The following is a 22,120-nucleotide window of genomic DNA, read 5'->3' on the forward strand; positions in this document are numbered from 1 at the left end:
ATCAAACTGAGCTTGTTTCTTAATTGTATCTTATTCAGTACCAGGAAGCCTGATGTTAACCAATAGACATACATTTGTTTCATGAGATCTGATTCCTAACTCAAGATATGTGCTAATAACTTTTAAATAATAATAATAAATTTTCTTGCAAATCTTGCATTTACATCAATGTATAATTCTAAGTTAAGTGTGTGGATCTCAAGTTAAGATTCAGACCTAAATGTGCAGAGCAACAACCATGCTTTAGTTCACTTTGAAAAATAATTTCAGGTGCTGACAATGTTTTTAAAAAAAGGTGATTATATCACAGGTGGTACTGGCGACACACCTTCATCACAACCGTTGTGAAGCCTTTCTACCACTCCTTTGTGAGGTGGCAGTTTATCGCCCTAAATGAGAGGAATAAATGAAAGTTTGGTAAAAGGTAAGCTGTTGGAAATGGTTATAAATATCCCTGCATTTTCCATGTAGCATTATTACATTGTCATGCCATTACGTTTTGCAGGTCTATCATCTAATCACCGAAAGATGGAAAGCTGTGAATGGACCACGACAGGCAGACTGGAGAGGTAAAATGTTTTTACCACTACATAATCTCAATGAGTTGTGTGACTACAGCTCTGCAGCTTTTGTCATCAAAGCCCCATATACTACCCACCACGGCGACCTGTATGCTCTCGTTGGCTGGTCCTCACTACATATTCGTTGCCAAACCCACTGGCTCCAGGTCACCATAGCAACACCCACCCGTAGCACACGCTCCAGCAGGTATATTTCACTGGTCATCTCCAAAGCCAACTCCTTCTTTAGCTGCCTTTCCTTCCAGTTCTCTGCTGCCAATGACTGGAACAAATTGCAAAAATCACTGAAGTTGGAGACTTGTATCTCCCTCACTAACTATAAGCGTCAGCTGTCAGAGCAACTTACCGATCGCTTCAGCTGTACACAGCCCATCTGTAAATAGCCCATCCAACCAACTACCTACCTCATCCCATATTTGTTTTTGTTTTTCTGCTCTTTTGTACACCATTATTTCTACTTGCACATCTTCATCTGTACATACATCACTCCAGTGTAAATTGCTAAATTGTAATTACTTAGCCACTATTGGACTATTTATTGCCTAACCTCATTACTTAATTTGCACACACTGTACACAGATTTTTCTATTGTGTTATTGACTGTACGATTGTTTATTCCATGTTTAACTCTGTGTTGTTTTTGTCACGCTGCTTTGCTTTATCTTGTCCAGGTCGCAGTTGTAAATGAGAACTTGTTCTCAACTTGCCTACCTGGTTAAATACAGGTGAAGTCAAAATAAAATCATCATGTTTTTACATTCTAGGGATCCACAGGATTACACCCTCATTCAGATGAAGGTTGTCGATCCCTACCCTGCAAACTAAGTTACTACTCTACGTGAACCCGACACACTGTATTTTATTTAGTAGCATGAGATTCGGAACAACTTTTTCATTGATGTAACCAATCAATTTTGTGTTGTTAATTGTGACATAAGATGCAAGTTGGTTGTCCTAATAGCAGGTTATAGCAGATTATAGCAGGGTGCTGCTTGAGAATACAATAATTGTTTTGCACTCTTCTGAACACTTATTTTCCTGGTAACCTGGAGTGGCCTTAAAAATCAGAGCATCTTCTTGGTGGTAGCTACTCTCAGACCAGAGAGCATGTTTGGCCAGACTAACTGCTGGGTCCATCCTGACATCAACTACCTAGCCTTCGAGACGGCCAGTGGAGACATGTTCATCAACACACGGAGGTCTACTAGGAACATGTGTTACCAGGGCTTCACGAAGAAGAATGGCAAGGTCACAGGGATCATGGGTGAAAAGATGTACATTTAAATGACATCCTTATGTTTAAGTATTTGCACATACACTTACACACTGCAACTTATGTGAGCCTGACACATACACACACACACTACATCTCATGTGACCACACACACTCACTTTTAACTCTCTCCGTAGGATATTCTTGGATGTGCTCTTAGTGCCCCGCTGCCATCTTACCAGACCATCTATGCTCTGCCTATGCTCACCATCAAGCAGGACAACGGTATTGGAATAGTCAAGAATGCTCCAAATACCACTTAATTGCTTCCATGATGTCTCTGCTCCAGCACGTCAAGATCGGCCTTGAGGCCTTCCTCCTTTTGAAGAGCTAAAGTGAGGGAGGCATACGTCATTGTAGAGCAAGTAAAAATATGATGGTTACTGATTTAGGACCTGAGGGGATGCTACACACAACTCCCACAGCATTGCCTCTTTTGCTATGAGTCATTACAGTGAATTATTTTGGTCTGTTTTGCTCCAGGGGTTTACATCTGCATTGAAATGGTCTGACTAAATTGAAACGTCAGAATGCAGATGTCTATGGCTTTGTTCTCTCGCTGATGCACAATGTCCTGTGTTTGGTAGAGAAGGCAATGAGGGAAATCATTCTCAGAGGACACCGCAGGGGAATTTTTGTGCCTCTGGGTGTTGGTTGTGTTTCTCATGTGACTTTGGTCCACTTGCTTTGTGACACCCAGGCACTGGAATTGTCACCAGCGTTCCGTCCGATGCACCCAATGACATCGCTGCCCTCAGGGATATAAAAATGAAACAGGTGATGCTTTAACTGTACTACTTCATTATTTACCTTGTGCTTGTTTGTGGCTACTGGTCTATATTAGCTAACCTATGCATTGCAAAATATGTTTTGGTCAATGAAGTAATTGGAGATCACTTGGATTCCTCTTATAGGTCCTGAGTGAAAAATATGGAATCAAATACAAGATGGTCTTACCTTTTGAGCTGGTAAGCTGCCTCTCGCAACCTTTATTTGGTTATAAATGACCAGACAGTGTACTGTGTGCCTTGTACTCACGCTGCTCTACTCCATCTGCCCATCATTGAGATCCCTGGCTATGGGAACCTGTCGGCTCCTCCAGTTCTGTGACCAGTTGACGATCCCGAGCCAGAATGACCTTGAGAAGCTGGCAGAGGCCAAGAAAAGGGTCTACCTCGAGGGCTTCTATGAAGGAGTGAGTCCTAATGGCTACACATAACATCTCAACTATGCATACATGTAATACAATACCACTTTATTTATCCTCGTAGGACAGCTATGGCTACAGAGGTGCAGCAGACCTATACAACAACCTAGAATAATATTTTTAAAAAGTCAACAACATAGTTTGTAATGAACTGTCTTCTTTTCTCAGATCATGCAGGTTGAAAGCTAGAAGGGCCGAAAAATTGCAGGACGTCAATAAACCCATCCAGAAGACAATGATGGAGGAGAAGGTACCCTGGTTGAAATCCATTATTTGATACTGTCGGGAAGAGTGGGGTGTGCCCGACTACACAAGTGGAAAAGGAGTAAACACACAACAACAGAGTTCAAGGTTCATAAGCTTTTACTCTAGCTTTCAGTGTCTCTGGAGTTCTTGTCCACAAGCCGTTCAGGCAAAGAGGGTGGTTAAATATGGCGGCCACCTGTAGCCTCTTGCGGCGATGTGGCCTCACTGGCAGAATCTGTGGCAGGAGAGCGAAAACACAGTGTGAGTAGGCTGGCTGTCTTCCTAACTGCTCCAGCTGAGTGAGGTCCAGCCTGCGCTCTTGTGCCAGTCAGTTGATTAAGGAATGCCTTGCAGGTGTGCTGATTAGTAATCTTGTACCATGTGTGTTGGGTGAGAGGAATTGGGGAGCTGTCTTCGACTGGCCTGGTTTTGAACGTAGTGCAGTCTTCCGCAGTGCTGAACTGAGTGCTGCTGTCCATGGTGCTGCACTGGGACTCCTTCACCTATGCTCATGCTTCTCACGCTGCCACAGATACGACACCAATCTATATTTATTGTGTTCATGTTGTTGCTGTTTGCTACGGTTGTTGACGTGGGCTGTTTGCTACGGTTGTTGACGTGGGCTGTTTGCTACGGTTGTTGACGTGGGCTCTTTGCTGTGGTTGTTGACGTGGGCTGTTTGCTACGGTTGTTGACATGGGCTGTTTGCTACGGTTGTTGACGTGGGCTCTTTGCTGTGGTTGTTGACGTGGGCTGTTTGCTACGGTTGTTGACGTGGGCTGTTTGCTACGGTTGTTGACGTGGGCTGTTTGCTACAGTTGTTGATGTGGGCTGTTTGCTACAGTTGTTGATGTGGGCTGTTTGCTACAGTTGTTGATGTGGGCTCTTCACTGATGTGTTTGATACATTTCTTTGTTGTGCATTAGTGTGTTCTAACCTGGACCTCTACTAATGTTCCAGGGCCAAGCTTTGATCTCTATGGAGCCAGAGAAGCAGGTGATGGTGAGCTCTACAGATGAGTGTGTGGTGGCACTCTGTGACCACACACTCTTTAGGTTCTGTGATGAGACCAGGAAGAACTTTGAGGCCACTCTGAACTGGCTCCAGGAGCACGCATGTTCTCGTACCTATGCCCTGGGTAAGGAGGGGGACAGGCACATGGGGCAGGATCAGTGGAGTTAGTTTGGAGATTGGACATGATCAGTGGAGTTACCTTGGACAGGGGACAGGATCAGTGGAGTTAGTTTGGACAGGGGACAGGATCAGTGGAGTTAGTTTGGACAGGGGACATGGGACAGGATCAGTGGAGTTAGTTTGGACAGGGGACATGGGACAGGATCAGTGGAGTTAGTTTGGACAGGGGACAGGGGACAGGATCAGTGGATTTAGTTTGGTCATGGGGCAGGATCAGTGGAGTTAGTTTGGACAGGGGACATGGGGCAGGATCAGTGGATTTAGTTTGGTCATAGGGCAGGATCAGTGGAGTTAGTTTGGACAGGGGACATGGGACAGGATCAGTGGAGTAAGTTTGGACAGGGGACTTGGGACAGAATCAGTGGATTTAGTTTGGTCATGGGGCAGGATCAGTGGAGTTAGTTTGGACATGGGACATGGGACAGGATCAGTGGAGTTATTTTGGAAAGGGGACATGGGACAGAATCAGTGGAGTTAGTTTTGTGTCACAGCAAAGCATATCCTGTGCAGGGCCAGGATTTTTACTGACCATGTGACCTGACAACTCTTAGCGTAGTTCTACCAGTAACATACAGTCTGACTGAACTCTTGGCCAGTTCTACCAGTAACATACAGTCTGACTAAACTCTGGGCCCAGTTACACCAGTAACATACAGTCTGACTAAACTCTGGGCCCAGTTCTACCAGTAACATACAGTCTGACTAAACTCTTGGTCAGTTCTACCAGTAACATACAGTCTGACTAAACTCTTGGCCAGTTCTACCAGTAACATACAGTCTGACTAAACTCTTGGCCAGTTCTACCAGTAACATACAGTCTGACTAAACTCTTGGCCCAGTTCTACCAGTAACATACTGTCTGACTAAACTCTGGGCCCAGTTCTACCAGTAACATACTGTCTGACTAAACTCTTGGCCAGTTATACCAGTAACATACTGTCTGACTAAACTCTGGGCCCAGTTCTACCAGTAACATACAGTCTGACTAAACTCTTGGCCAGTTCTACCAGTAACATACAGTTTGACTAAACTCTGGGCCCAGTTCTACCAGTAACATACAGTCTGACTAAACTCTTGGCCCAGTTCTACCAGTAACATACTGTCTGACTAAACTCTTGGCCAGTTATACCAGTAACATACAGTCTGACTAAACTCTGGGCTCAGTTCTACCAGTAACATACAGTCTGACTAAACTCGTGGCCAGTTCTACCAGTAACATACAGTCTGACTAAACTCTGGGACCAGTTCTACCAGTAACATACAGTCTGACTAAACTCTTGGCCAGTTCTACCAGTAACATACAGTCTGACTAAACTCTTGGCCCAGTTCTACCAGTAACATACTGTCTGACTAAACTCTTGGCCAGTTCTACCAGTAACAGACAGTCTGACTAAACTCTGGGCCCAGTTCTACCAGTAACATACAGTCTGACTAAACTCTGGGCCTAGTTCTACCTATAACATACAGTCTGACTAATACTCTGGGCCTAGTTCTACCAGTAACATACAGTCTGACTAAACTCTGGGCCTAGTTCTACCAGTAACATACAGTCTGACTAAACTCTGGGCCCGAAACGGAACTTCGTCAGGTCAAACACACTGAGTGTTCACATCCCAAAATATATACATTTCACGTCACATGACCATTACGGACATGACGCATGGTGTGTGCAAAACCATGTGTATATCTCTAATAATTAGATGACAATGAGATGGGGGCTTGTAATGGTTCCAGAACATAACCTCTCACGTCCGGGAACACATCTTTTGAGACCAGAGGCATTGGGGAATTTTGGGATGGTGTAAAATTTGCTTGGAGGCAAAATACCCAAAATAAGGAAGCATGTTTTAGTAGATAATGTGCCAAACTACAGGAAGGAAACATGTTTCACATGCTTAATGATCAGTTTTCCATTTCAATGGAGGACCCAGCGTGTAAAACCACAGTAATTATATGATAAGCATATCCCTTACCGTTCACACTAGAAGGTGGTTGATTGTTTTTCTTTCTTGGTCTTTTTTTCTGTCCGGTGTGCTTGTTGCTATAGGAACAAGGTTGCCATGGGACCAGCAGTGGCTAATCGAGTCCCTGTCTGACTCGACCATTTACATGGCCTACGACACCGTGGCTCACTTCCTCCAGGGGGAGTGCTCAACGGACAGGGACCGTCGTCTCAAGGGATCAAGTATGCACCACTCTCTACTCTCACATGGTCATTTCATTTATTGGGAATAGGCTTCTGTAGATGCAGACTGAGGGCTTTATAACTCCCTAATATGACCTTTTCAACACATTATTGCAATAGAGAAAGTTTGTAATGTAATGGTTGAAGATATGATTATAATGTACTATTTTGCACATGTATATACAGTTGAAGTCGGAAGTTTACATACACCTTAGCCAAATAGATTTAAACTCAGTTTTTCACAATTCCTGACATTTAATCCTAGTAGAGATTCCCTGTCTTAGGTCAGTTAGGATCATCACTTCATTTTAAGAATGTGAAATGTCAGAATAATAGAAAAATTATTTATTTCAGCTTTTATTTATTTGATTACATTCCCAGTGGGTCAGAGGTTGACATACACTCAATTAGTATTTGGTAGTATTGCCTTTAAATTGATTAACGTGGGTAAAACGTTTCGGGTAGCCTTCCACAAGCTTCCCACAATAAGTTGGTTGAATTTTGGCCAATTCCTCCTGACAGAGCTGGTGTAACTGAGTCAGGTTTGTAGGCCTCCTTGCTCGCACACACTTTTTCAGTTCTGCCCACACCTTTTCTATAGGATTGAGGTCAGGGCTTTGTGATGGCCACTCCAATACGTTGACTTTGTTGTCCTTAAGCCATTTTGCCACTTTGGAAGTATGCTTGGGGTCATTGTCCATCTGGAAGAGCGATTTGCGACCAAGCTTTAACTTCCTGCCTGACTGATGTCTTGAGATATTGCTTCATTATATCCACTATATCCTACCTCATGATGCCATCTATTTTGTGAAGTGCTCCAGTCCCTCCTGCAGCACCCCCACAACATGATGCTGCCACCCACGTGCTTCACGGTTGGGATGATGTTCTTCGGCTTGCAAGCCTTCCCCTTTTTCCTCCAAACATAACAATGGTCATTATGGCCAAACAATTATATTTTTGTTTCATCAGACCAGAGGACGTTTCTCCAAAAAGTACAGTCTTTGTCCCCATGTGCAGTTGCAAACCGTAGTCTGGCTTTTTTTATGGCGGTTTTGGAGCAGTGGCTTCTTCCTTGCTGAGCGGCCTTTCAGGTTATGTTGATATAGGACTTCTTTTACTGTGGATATAGATACTTTTGTACCTGTTTCCCCCAGCATCTTCACAAGGTCCTTTGCTGTTGTTCTGGGATTGATATGCACTTTTCCCCCCGAAGTATGTTCATCTCTAGGAGACAGAACGAACGCATCTCCTTCCTGAACATATGACGGCTGCGTGGTCCCATGGTGTTTATACTTGCGTACTATTGTTTGTACAGATGAACGTGGTACCTTCAGGTGTTTGGAAGATGCTCCCAAGAATGAACCAGACTTGTGGAGGTCTACAATTATTTTTCTGAGGTCTTGGCTGATTTCTTTTGATTTTCCCATGATGTCAAGCAAAAAGGCACTGAGTTTGAAGGTAGGCCTTGAAATACATCCACAGGTACGCATCCAATTGACTGAAATTATGTCAATTAGCCAGTCAGAAACGTCTAAAGCCATTACATAATTTTCTGGAATTTTCCAAGCTGTTTATAGGCACAGTCAACTTAGTGTATGTAAACTTCTGACCCACTGGAATTGTGATGCAGTGAATTATAAGTGAAATAATCTGTCTGTAAACAATTGTTGAAAAAATTACTTGTGTCATGCACAAAGTAGATGTCCTAACCGACTTGCCAAAACTATAGTTCGTTAACAAGAAATTTGTGGAATGGTTGAAAAACAAGTTTTAATGACTCCAACCTAAGTGTATGTAAACTTCCGACTTCAACCTTATTTTGTGGAAGAGGAAGAAAGCAGTGTGCCAGAGCTTTTTAAATCCCAATAGTTGGTTATGGATATATATAGTGGAGCCACTTTACAATCTGAGTCTATGTGTCTGTGCTCTCTCTGTCTCCCTGTCTCTCCCTGTCTGTCAGGCCAGAACAGATGAGCAGGGAGGTGTGGGACTTCATCTTCTTTAAGAGCTCTCTCTTCCCCGAAGATGGAGATCCCCAAAGAAAACCTGCAGAGGCTGAGGAGGGGGTTTGAGTACTTGTACCCCATGGATGCCCGTGTGTCTGGGAATGACCTGGTGCCCAACCACCTGTACAACCACGTGGCCGTGTGGCCCAATGCCAGGTGAGATGAACCCCCAGCCTGGCCACCTGCCTGTCTGCCGGGCCTGCCTCTCCACGGTGCTAGGGCTGCTACAGGGATACAAGCTATTTGGGCTTTATGGGAATTTTGTTTTGCTATATTGATGTTGTTTTGCTATAATGCTGTATTGATTGAGTTATTTGAGCCTTCATTTAATGATGAAATGGGTGCGAGTGCTGTATATTAAAGATACCTCGAAGTGGTTTGTTTGTCTTTTCTGATTTATGCAGTTTTGGGTGAACTTGTACGTCCTATTCTTGTCATACTATAAGACTAATGTCCACATACATTAGATACAGCTGGTGTCCTTACAAGTGTAGAATAATTATGCAGTTCCATACCTCTATTATTTGAAAGGATTGTCAGGATAAGCCTAATTACTGCAGGGTGTAACCAGTTACTGTATGGGATAAGGCACTGTGCAGATGGTACGGATGGGAAGACAACCCCTCTGGAGATTCTCATGTTTTGAAGGAGATTATCTTTGTGTACACAGCAGAAAATGGCTGCAGGCAGTCCGGGTGAATGGTCAGCTGTTACTCAACTCTGAAAAGGCATGTTTTCCCTTCTCTGAAAGAGGTTTTGTTAACTACAAACAAGTCACCGATGCACTGAAATTTCTCTGTCGCCTGCTCTGGCATCATGGGACATTTGTGTTTGATATGGTCTGAAGACGCCAAGTGTCATGCACAAATACTGTGTGTGTGTGTGTGTGTGTGTGTGTGTGTGTGTGTGTGTGTGTGTGTGTGTGTGTGTGTGTGTGTTTGTGTGCGATCCTACTGACAGTCTTTGTTCATATTCATCAGATGGCAACATCTTCATTCTGAGTATCGCCATCTCCAAGTTCTCTGCTAACGGTAAGTAGGGCCCTATAAGCCTTCCAGTCTCTTAACTCAACATCTCCTAATTACTAGGAAGCTTTATGAGAGGAACAGTCATTATTTTACAGGCCTTTTCTCCAGAAGTTATTAGCATAATCAATTAGTCATTCTTTACTTCTTGATGGCTAAAAGTTTCCTGCTATTTCTCCTCTGATGGAAGGGTGGGTTTGCTTTATTTGGGAAACAGAAATAGAATTGGAAGGGGTAGCAGAGCATTGAGATAGCGTTTCCTGCATTCCTTCCGACCACCTCTTCCTACTTGGAGAGTAGAAATAAACACCATGGTCTGGCCCAGAGTGGTGGTAGTAAATTAGTCATGCTGATTTGATGCCATTCCTCTGGCTGATTGCTTCCTTCTGGTTATTTATGAAGAAGTGGGACTGCCTAAATGCACTGTTCTCTTCACATACTTTTGTAGAAGACAGGAGGGGGGATGGAGGAGGGATTATGTAAGGCTGTCATTATGCATAATTATACTAATTGCAAAAATTCTGCTTTTAGTGTCAAAGTGCTTTGTTTCTACCAGTGCCACTGTAATATGGTGTGCGTGTGTGTGTGTGTCTTGAGTGTTAAGCACAGCCTTACCATGTTGTGTGTGTCCTGAGTGTTAAGCACAGCCTTACCATGTTGTGTGTGTCCTGAGTGTTAAGCACAGCCTTACCATGTTGTGTGTGTCCTGAGTGTTAAGCACAGCCTTACCATGTTGTGTGTGTCCTGAGTGTTAAGCACAGCCTTACCATGTTGTGTGTGTCCTGAGTGTTAAGCACAGCCTTACCATGTTGAGTGTCCTGAGTGTTAAACACAGCCTTACCATGTTGTGTGTCCTGAGTGTAAAACACAGCCTTACCATGTTGTGTGTGTCCTGAGTGTTAAGCACAGCCTTACCATGTTGTGTGTCCTGAGTGTAAAACACAGCCTTACCATGTTGTGTGTCCTGAGTGTTAAACACAGCCTTACCATGTTGTCTGTATCCTTGCCCATGGATGTCCAGAGGACACAGTGGAAGACGTTAACTTTGTGGATGCCATGGCCGATGCTGGCGTCCTGCACCTCTACACCTGGGTGGAGTGTTTCAAGGAGATGATAGCCAATCAGAACAACCTGAGGACAGGGCCAGCTTTCGCCAGGTAGTTTGCAATGTCCAATGAGATAATTTAATCTAACAGAGTGTGGAATCATCATCCAAGCTCCCACGAATTTATCTCCATCAAGGAGAATCAAAATCAAATCAAATCAAATGTATTTATATAGCCCTTCGTACATCAGCTGATATCTCAAAGTGCTGTACAGAAACCCAGCCTAAAACCCCAAACAGCAAGCAATGCAGGTGTTGATGCACGTTGGCTCGGAAACACTCCCTAGAAAGGCCAAAACCTAGGAAGAAACCTAAAGAGGAACCAGGCTATGAGGGGTGGCCAGTCCTCTTCTGGCTGTGCCGTGTGGAGATTATAACAGAACATGGTCAGTCCTCTTCTGGCTGTGCCGTGTGGAGATTATAACAGAACATGGCCAATCTTCTTCTGGCTGTACCGGGTGGAGATTATAACAGAACATGGCCAATCTTCTTCTGGCTGTGCCGGGTGGAGATTATAACAGAACATGGCCAATCTTCTTCTGGCTGTACCGGGTGGAGATTATAACAGAACATGGCCAATCTTCTTCTGGCTGTACCGGGTGGAGATTATAACAGAACATGGCCAATCTTCTTCTGGCTGTGCCGGGTGGAGATTATAACAGAACATGGCCAATCTTCTTCTGGCTGTACCGGGTGGAGATTATAACAGAACATGGCCAATCTTCTTCTGGCTGTGCCGGGTGGAGATTATAACAGAACATGGCCAATCTTCTTCTGGCTGTACCGGGTGGAGATTATAACAGAACATGGCCTTTTAAACTCGAACTTGGGAGGACTTATGATACAAGTGACAGCCATTGAAAATAGTGGTAGGCTGAAATGTTTTTGTCCTCTGGGTTTTGCTTGCCATATCAGTTGTGTTATACTCACAGACATGATTTTAACAGTTTTAGAAACTTTAGAGTGTTTATCCAAATCTACCAATTATATGCATATCCTAGCTTCTGGGCCTGAGTAACAGGCAGTTTACTTTGGGCACGCTTTTCATCCGGACGTGAAAATACTGCCCCCTACCCAAGAGAGGTTCATCTTAATGTGCAAGTGCTGTAGTCCTTTACACTCGTACTCGTATGCGTGTTGAAAATGGCAGATTTGGGCACTGATAAACGCCTAAATTGTAACTCAGTGGCTGTACAGTAACATGCTATAGATGACGTCAGAACTATGGCGCTACACTTCACAGCTCTGTATGGGTTTTGACTGACAGCCGTTCTGAACTTGAGCATCTTGCGCGACAAGAAGTTGCCCCCAACCCTCCCATTAATTGGGCAACTTTTGCATTTTGTTTTCTGAGTGAGGGAAATGCTTTAAATTTAGAGGACTCAATGTATTTTGAAAGATGAGACATTGAGGATTATAATAAATAACTATTTGATATCATACAAGCAACCCAAACACCTGTGAGTCCAATTGTTCACTTCACATTTCCATATCATAAAACTCATGTCATATGCAATGGCAATGTTTATGATCACTATGTTTGATGTACATTTACAAGATGACATGGCGTCGTACCCTGGGTTGTTCTGAACAGAATCAGCTCAACACCCTGGGTTGTTCTGAACAGAATCAGCTCATCACCCTGGGTTGTTCTGAACAGAATCAGCTCATCACCCTGGGTTGTTCTGAACAGAACCAGCTCATCACCCTGGGTTGTTCTGAACAGAATCTGCTCATCACCCTGGGTTGTTCTGAACAGAATCAGCTCATCACCCTGGGTTGTTCTGAACAGAATCAGCTCATCACCCTGGGTTGTTCTGAACAGAATCAGACTATCTTTGTCTGTTTTGCCACATCACATCCACTTGACTGCACTCATAACTCTTTTCTATGGAAAATAATGAAGTGAATAATGAATTGCATTGTGAAAGCCTAATAGTGAAATATTGTACTTTATAACTTAGCTAGTCATGTTGGCAATAGAACAGTCTTTCAAATGATGCCCACCTGACCCAGATTGTGATCTGTAATGGACCGTTTTTGGATTGCATAAACCAGTGGTTCCCAAACTTTTTATTGTCCCATACCCCTTCAAACATTCAACCTCCAGCTGCATACCCCCTCTTGCACCAGGGTCAGCGCACTCTCAAATATTGTTTTTTGCTATCACTGTAAGACTGCCACACACACATTGTATGATACATTTATCAAATCAAATCAAATTTTATTTGTCACATACACATGGTTAGCAGATGTTAATGCAAGTGTAGCAAAATGCTTGTGCTTCTAGTTCCGACAATGCAGTAATAACCAACGAGTAATCTAACCTACCAATTTCACAACTACTACCTTATACACACAAGTTTAAAGGGATGAAGAATATGTACATAAAAATATATGAATGAGAGATGGTACAGAACGGCATAGGCAAGATGCAGTAGATGGTATCGAGTACAGTATATACATGAGATGAGTAATGTAGGGTATGTAAACATATAAAAGTGGCATAGTTTAAAGTGGCTAGTGATACATGTATTACATAAAGATGGCAAGATGCAGTAGATGGTGTAGAGTACAGTATATACTGTACATATGAGATGAGTAATGTAGGTTTAAAGTGGCTAGTGATACATTTTTTACATCAATTTTTACATTATTAAAGTGGCTGGAGTTGAGTCAATATGTTGGCAGCAGCCACTCAATGTTAGTGGTGGCTGTTTAACAGTCTGATGGCCTTGAGATAGAAGCTGTTTTTCAGTCTCTCGGGCCCTGCTTTGATGCACCTGTACTGACCTCGCCTTCTGGATGATAGCGGGGTGAACAGGCAGTGGCTCGGGTGGTTGTTATCTTTGATGATCTTTATGGCCTACCTGTGACATCGGGTGGTGTAGGTGTCCTGGAGGGCAGGTAGTTTGCCCCCGGTGATGCGTTGTGCAGACCTCACTACCCTCTGGAGAGCCTTACGGTTGTGGGCGGAGCGGTTGCCGTACCAGGCGGTGATACAGCCCGACAGGATGCTCTCGATTGTGCATCTGTAAAAGTTTGTGAATGTTTTAGGTGACAAGCCAAATTTCTTCAGCCTCCTGAGGTTGAAGAGGCACTGCTGCGCCTTCTTCACCATGCTGTCTGTGTGGGTGGACCATTTCAGTTTGTCCGTGATGTGTACGCCGGGGAACTTAAACTTACTACCTTCTCCACTACTGTCCCGTCGATGTGGATAGGGGGGTGCTCCCTCTGCTGTTTCCTGAAGTCCACGATCATCTCCTTTGTTTTGATGACGTTCAGTGTAAGGTTACTTTCCTGACACCACACTCCAAGTGCCCTCACCTCCTCCCTGTAGGCCGTCTCGTCGTTGTTGGCAATCAAGCCTACCACTGTAGTGTCGTCTGCAAACTTGATGATTGAGTTGGAGGCGTGCACGGCCACGCAGTCATGGGTGAACAGGGAGTACAGGAGAGGGCTCAGAACGCACCCTTGTGGGGCCCCAGTGTTGAGGATCAGCGGGGTGGAGATGATGTTACCTACCCTCACCACCTGGGGGCGGCCCGTCAGGATGTCCAGTACCCAGTTGCACTGGACTTCCTGACGGGCCGCCCCCCAGGTGGTGAGGGTAGGTAACAACATCTCACACTCATAAGAATGAGTGTGAGTTTTTGCCACAACCTTACTCGTGGGAAGTGACAAAGAGCTCTTATAGGACCAGGGCATAAATAATAATATAAAAATAATCAATAATTTTCCTCTTTATTTAACCGTCTTACATATTAAACTTTACTTGTTCATCGAAAATTGTGAATAACTCACCACAGGTTAATGAGAAGGGTGTGCTTGAAAGGATGCACATAACTCTGCAATGTTGGGTTGTATTGGAGAGAGTCTCAGTCTTAAATCATTTTCCACAAGCAGTCTGTGCCTGTATTTAGTTTTCATGCTAGTGAGGGCTGAGAATCCACTCTCACATAGGTACGTGGTTGCAGAGGTCATCAGTGTCTTAACAGCGTGATTTGCCAAGGCAGGATACTCTGAGCGCAGCCCAATTCAGAAATCTGGCAGTGGCTTCTGATTAAATTCAATTTTCACATAACCGCTTGTTGCAATTTCGATGAGGCTCTTTTGTTCAGATATCGTTATGTGGACTGGAGGCAGGGCATGAAAGGGATAGCGAATCCAGTTGTTTGTGTCATCCGTTTCAGGAAAGTACCTGTGTAATTGCACTCCCAACTTACTCAGGTCCTTCGCTATATCACATTTGACATTGTCCGTAAGCTTGAGTTCATTTGCACACAAACAAATCATACAATGATGGAAAGACTTGTGTGTTGTCCTTGCATACCTCTTACAACTTCTTAATCCTAGCTTTAATTTTGTACCTCACATTGAATATAGTTGCGGAGAGTCCCTGTAATCCTAGATTCAGATCATTCAGGCAAGAAAAAACATCACCCAGATAGGCCAGTTGTGTAAGAAACTCGTCATCATGCAAGCAGTCAGGCAAGTGAAAATTATGATCAGTAAAGAAAACTTTAAGCTCGTCTCTCAATTTAAAAAAACTTGTCAATACTTTTCCCCTTGATAACCAGCGCACTTCTGTATGTTGTAAAAGCATTACATGGTCACTGTCCATATCATTGCATAGTGCAGAAAATACACGAGAGTTCAGGGGCCTTGCTTCAATTAACAAAGTTAACCATTTTCATTGTAGTGTCCAAAACGTCTTTCAAACTGTCAGGCATTTCCTTGGCAGCAAGAGCCTCTAGGTGGATGCTGCAGTGTACCCAAGTGGTGTCGGGAGCAACTGCTTGCACATTACCACTCCACTATGTCACCCCTGTCATGGCTTTTGCGCCATCAGTACAGATACCAACACATCTTGACTACCAAAGTCCAGTACTTTAAAAATATCCTCTCCTGTTGTCCTGGTTTCCAGTGGTTTGCAGAACAGGATGTCTTCCTTAATTGAACACCCGTAAACGTAACAGAGGTATGCCAGGAGCTGTGCCAGTTCTGCCATGTCTGTTGACTCATCCAGCTGTAACGCATAGAATTCATTGGCTTGTATATGATGCAGTAATTGTTTCAAAACATCTCCTGCCATGTCACTGATGCATTGTGAAACAGTGTTGTTTGATGAAGTCATTGTCTATATAGTTTTTTTGGCCTTTTCTCCCAGCATTGTTCCAGCCATATCGCGGCAGCAGGAAGAATGAAGTCCTCCACAATAGTATGGGGCTTGTCTGTCCTAGCCACTCGGTAGCTCACCATATACAACGCTTCTAGCCCCTTCTTATTAATGGTATCTGTTGCTTTCATACATGTCTTACAATTCGAAAGTCTTCTTAATTCTCGCTCAAAAAACTCCTGTGGCTTATTTTTCAAATTGGCATGTTTTGTTTCTAAATGTCTGTCCAAGAGTAAAGGTTTCATCGAGATGTGAGATAGTACTTTTGCACATATAACACACTGTGGCTGAGGAAAGGCACTACTCCCAATATAAGTGAACCCCAAATCAATGTACTTCTCTTCATATTTGCGCCTTTTCGATGGTCCAACGTCCCTGTCTGTTGTTCGGTGCTTTTCCGGGTAAGTGGGCAGTAGCTCTTCGGCTGCATCAGATTCACAACTGTCAGTATCCATGCTAGCTGGGCTAACATGTTAGCTGGGCTAACAACAAATGTAGAATTACTGATGCTAGCATTGGATATGCTCGTGGAAGCAGAACAACTTGTGTCGTCGACAGTTGCAGGTGTTGTACTGCTGGTACTTTTTTAAATGTGTTAAAAGTTTTATTTAGCTTACCCCCCGACGGCATTGCGTACCCCAGTTTGGGAATACCTGGCATGAACAACATTAATTGTGTGATGACGGGGATGCAGGGTTGTGTTCAGAAAATCTATACGTGTGCTTTCTCTAGTTCCCCAATGGCACAGCTAGGAGAGCTCAAAATAGAAGCTTATACAGTTGAAGTCAGAAGTTTACATACACTTAGGTTGGAGTCATTAAAAAGGCGTCCCGCTAGCGGGACAACTTCTTGGGAAGCTGGAGAGCGCGCAATTCAAATAAATAATCATAATAATTATGGATATTAAACATTTAGCTAAATATAAGTGACTTATATCGGTTGAAAGCTTAAATTCTTGTTAATCTAACCGCACTGTGCGATTTACAGTAGGCTTTACAGCGAAAACATGCCATGCGATTGTTTGAGGATGGCACCCCACATCAAAATATTTTTCCACCGGCAAAGGTTTCATAAATTCACAAATAGAGATTAAATATTCACTTACTTTTTGAAAATCTTCCTTTGATTTGTCATCCACAGGGTCCCAGCTATAACATATAGTGTCATTTTGTTAGATAAAATCCTTCTTTATATCACAAAAAAGTATTTTTATTTTGCGCCATCGATTTCAGGGATCCACTCATTCAACGTGACAAGATAGGAGTCCGAAAATCTACCCCTAAACTTTGTTTCAACAAGTTAAAATATGTTTCTAATTAATCCTCAAATACCCTAAAAGGTAGTCAAACTATAATTTTTCATATGGAAATAAGTATGTCAATAGGAAAGCGATATTGGCAGGTACGCGTTGTCTTCATTGTGAGTGGTCACACGAATTTCCAAGCAGATGTCATTGTACTAAAACTCATTATTCTTACTCGTCTTACTCCATTGTAAGAGCATGGGCTCTCTCTCAAAATAAATTCTGGCTGATTTTTCTTTGGATTTTCTCCTACCATATCTATCGTGTTATAGTCTCCTACATTATTTTATAATTTCCGCAAACTTCAGAGTGTGAATGTTTTCTTTCCAATGGTACCAATTATGTGCATATCCCAGCTTCAGTGCCTGAGCAACAGGCAGTTTACTTTGGGCACATCAGTCAGGCGGAAATTGAGAAAAAAGTATCCTCTTCTGAATAAGTTTAAACCCGTTTATCAACCACTCCACAAACTTCTTGCTATCAAACTATAGTTTTGCCAAGTCGGTTAGGACATCTACTTTGTGCATGACACAAATCATTCTTCCAACAACTGTTTACAGACAGATTATTTCACTTAGAATTCACTGTATCACAATTCCAGTGGGTCAGAAATGTACATACACTAAGTTGACTATGCCTTTTAAAAGCTTGGAAAATTCCATAAAATTATGTCATGTCTTTAGAAGCTTCTGATAGACGAATTGACATCATTTGAGTCCATTGGGGCTGTACCTGTGGATGTATTTCAAGGCCTTCCTTCAATCTCAGTGCCTTTTTGCTTGACATCATGGGAAAATCTAAATATATCAGCCAAGACCTCAGAAAATAAATTGTAGACCTCCACAAGCCTGGTTCATCCTTGGGAGCAATTTCCAAATGCTGAAGGTACCACGTTCATCTGTACAAACAATAGTATGCAAGTATGAACACCATGGGACCACACAGCCGTCATACCGCTCAGGAAGGAGACGCGTTTTGTCTCCTATAGATGAACATACTTTGGTGCAAAGAGTGCAAATCAATCCCATAATAACAACAAAGGACCTTGTGAAGTTGCTGGAAGAAACAGGGTACAAAAGTTTCTATATCCACAGTTAAACGAGTCCCATATCGACATAACCTGAAAGGCCGCTGAGCAAGGAAGAAGCCACTGCTCCAAAACCGCCATTAAAAAGCCAGACTACGGTTTGCAACTGCACACGGGGACAAAGATCGTACTTTTTGTCCTCTGTGCTGATGAAACAAAAATAGAATTGTTTGGCCATAATGACCATTGTTATGTTTGGAGGAAAAAGGGGGAGCTTGCAAGCAGAAGAACATCATCCCAACCGTGAAGCATGGGAGTGGCAGCATCATGTTGTGGGGGTGCTTTGCTGCATGAGGGACTGATGCACTTCACAAAATAGATGGCACCATGAGGAGGGAAAATTATGTGGATATATTGAAGCAAAATCTCAAGACATCAGTTAAAGCTTGGTTTCAAATGGGTCTTCCAAATGGACATTGACCCCAAGCATACTTCCAAAGTTGTGGCAAAATTGCTTTAAGGACAACAATGCCAAGGTATTGGAGTGGCCATCACAAAGCCCTGACCTCAATCCTATTGAACATTTGTGGGCAGATCTGAAAAAGCATGTGCAAGCAAGGATGCCTACAAACCTGACTCAGTTACACCAGCTCTGTCAGGAGAAATGGGCCAAAATTCACCTAACTTATTTTGGGAAGCTCGTGAAAGGCTACTCGAAACGTTTGACCCAAGTTAAACAATTTAAAAGCAATGCTACCAAATACTAATTGAGTGTATGTAAACTTCTGACCCACTGGGAATGTGATGAAAGAAAATTAAAGCTGAAATAAATCATTCTCTCTATTATTAATCTGACATTTCACATTCTTAAAATAAAGTGGTGATCCTAACTGACCTAAGACAGGGAATGTTTACTTGGATTAAATGTCAGGAATTGTGAACAACTTAATTTAAATGTATTTGGGTTAGGTGTGTGTAAACTTCCGACTTCAACTGCAGTTGAAGACTCTTCTTTGAGTCATAAAAGTGCATTGAAATTACTTAGGAGCTGTGCACACTTTGGAGAGGTGTGTGGCCCCTTGGAGACACCAGTAGTCCTCTCAATCAAACCCTTGTAATTGTATGTAAGTCTTATGTTGCACCTAAACCACATTTTCCAGGATATTTATTTGTATTTTTATCCCCCTTTTTTCTTTTCAATTTCATGGTATCCAATTGGTTAGTTTTAGTCTTCTCTCATCGCTATGACTCCCGTACGGACTCGGAAGAGGCGAAGGTCGAGATCCATGCGTCCTCCGAAACACAACCCAACCAAGCCACACTGCTTCTTGACACAATGCACATCCAATCCGGAAGCCAACCGCATCAATGTGTCAGAGGAAACACTGTACACCTGGCGACCTGGTCAGCGTGCACTGCTCCAGGACCGACACAGGAGTAACTAGTGCGCGATCAGACTAGGATATTCCTGCCGGACAAACCCTGCCTAACCCGTATGACGCCGGGCCAATTGTGAGCCTCCCCATGGGCCTCCCGGTCGCGGCCGGCTGAGACAGAGCCTGGGCCCGAACCCAGAATCAGCCTTACACCACTGCGCCACCCGGGAGACTTCCAGGAATATTCTTATCATGTTACTGAATGTATCCAGAGTATTTTCTGATTTCGTTATCAACAAATGCTGGCGAAAAGTACAATAAATGTAAAATGCACACCAAATCAACAGTGTCTTGTTTGGATTCAGTCTTCTGTCAGGTGAACTTCTGTGTCCTAAACTTTGGTCTAATAATTTCATCATAATCTCCAAACTGTTCCCTTTCAATTGCTACCACAGTTGTGCAAATGCTTTTCATATTTCTTCTGTAAGAAACATTTTCAAATGAGCTCTATCCATGTAGGCCAATTCCCCACGAGTATAAAGGGTTAATGGAGCTGAACTAAGTTTGAAATGTACCTTTGTGGTCAATGTTGATGAATAGCTTAATGGTTAGATGGGACATAATGGTCCTGCGGAATCCTTTCCCTTTCACACAGCACAGTGAGCCAGAAAACAAGTCTCTTCATTAAACCCTGACAATACCAAGCAGCCTTGGATACAGACATATGTCACTAAGTTGTACAGTAATTACCCAATGGTGACATTTAGGTCTCATTGGATTCTAATGTTATCACAGTGTCACGACTTCTACCGAGGGTAACTCCTCTCCCTGTTCGGCAGCGCTCGGCGCTCGGCCGGTTTACTAGCCGCCACCGATTCCTTTTTCCTTTTCTGGTTGTTTTGTCTGTGTTCCTTTTCACACCTGGTTTCAATTGCTTTTATTTCTGTGTGTATATAGGGCACCTGTTACCTGCCTTAATTCGTGCAGGATTACGCTTGTGGGTATTTGCGTTTGGTATTCTATGCTGTTTATTGTTTTCGCATTTACGTACTTTACGTACTTTACGTACGTGTATGTGGTCCTAGATAGAAGTTAAAATACTACTCTGATCTTGTAGCCTATCTTGTGTACATCTCCATAGATGGTTCCATATTTAATTCTATGGCGAGGAGTGTATTGACAACGTGAAGCTGTATTCTACCAGCCTCGACAGATGGCTCTTCAGTCACTGTCTATATTTTTTGGTGCATGGAGTAAAGAGAAATGATTTTGTTCCATAGAAAACATAGACACGGCTATAACACATCCCCTATGAGTAGGATAGTTGGTAACAGTCAGTGAAAACAGCTCTTCTTCAAAGAGACCTATTTACAGACCATTAGCCTAGCTGTAGCTTTCTGCCATAGGGACTAGACAGCATCTTTAATGTATGGCTCACACACCCTCTACTACTCTGAGAAGAGAGAAAAATGAACGTGGCGGCAGTGTCCCGTGTGGTAACTAGAAGAGAGTCGACAGCTGTCATGTTAAATGAGTTCACGGATGCCCGGCTCCACTTGGCACTGAGACTAGTTCACACAGTAGCTCTTAGAGGGGGGACAATGAATACTCATCCTCCAGATAGGTTTAGGATCTTATATAACACAGTAGACTTGGCAGCATTAACTAGAGAGTGACATTTCTCAGTCATGTCATGTTAGTCCAGGTGCTAATGGACGTCTGGCTGGGTCAGGACTTCCTCCTCTGATGAGCATCACAGCCAGGCTAACACTACTGCTGTGCTAGCAGGCTGCAGGCTGACTGATCTCTCTATTGTCTGTCTGTTTCTCTGTCTGTTACTCCGTCTCCCTCCCTCCCTTTACAGAAGGGTGACGTGAAACCCCCGGCCAAGCCCTTCTACTGCGCCATCTACGTGGTGCAGTAGAAGACGTACCCCTCCTGGCAGCACAATGCCTTCTCTCTGCTGGGAAAACACTACAAGGCAAGTACTAACCCCCATGAATCTGCTTGGTTGGGAATCAGACCGGGAAGACCGAGTGAACCTATGAACTTGACTCTATGTCCCAAATAGCACTACATAGGGAATAGGGTGCTATAGGGCTCGGGTCAAACGTAGTGCACAATGGCTGAATTTATTGCTGTGCTTATTTTGCCCAATTATTGACTAAAGAGCTGATCTGATTGGTCAATAAATGCAGCTTGGGAATAGAGTGCCATTTGAGACACAGAAATAGATGGTTCTGAAACGCATCTGTATTTCAGCTTGTCCCTCCTGTTGTTTTGGGGAGGAGTGGCTACAGAATATAGAGACCCTACTGTGAGCTGTGATCCGCCCACAGGCAGAGAAAGTCGCTATGCTGCTGACGGCCTGGAATCCCCCTGATGATAGACTGACACTCCCATGTGTAGTGTG

The 22,120-nt window shown here is 43.4% G+C and overlaps 1 pseudogene; it reads left to right on the top strand.

Annotated features, from left to right (window-relative positions):
* The window catches only part of LOC139419819 (leucine--tRNA ligase, cytoplasmic-like), a 28,963-nt pseudogene that overhangs the window by 1,522 nt on the left and 5,321 nt on the right, over nt 1-22,120 (top strand).

This window comes from Oncorhynchus clarkii, chromosome 10 (assembly GCF_045791955.1).
Source record: "Oncorhynchus clarkii lewisi isolate Uvic-CL-2024 chromosome 10, UVic_Ocla_1.0, whole genome shotgun sequence".
NCBI classification, from domain to species: domain Eukaryota; kingdom Metazoa; phylum Chordata; class Actinopteri; order Salmoniformes; family Salmonidae; genus Oncorhynchus; species Oncorhynchus clarkii.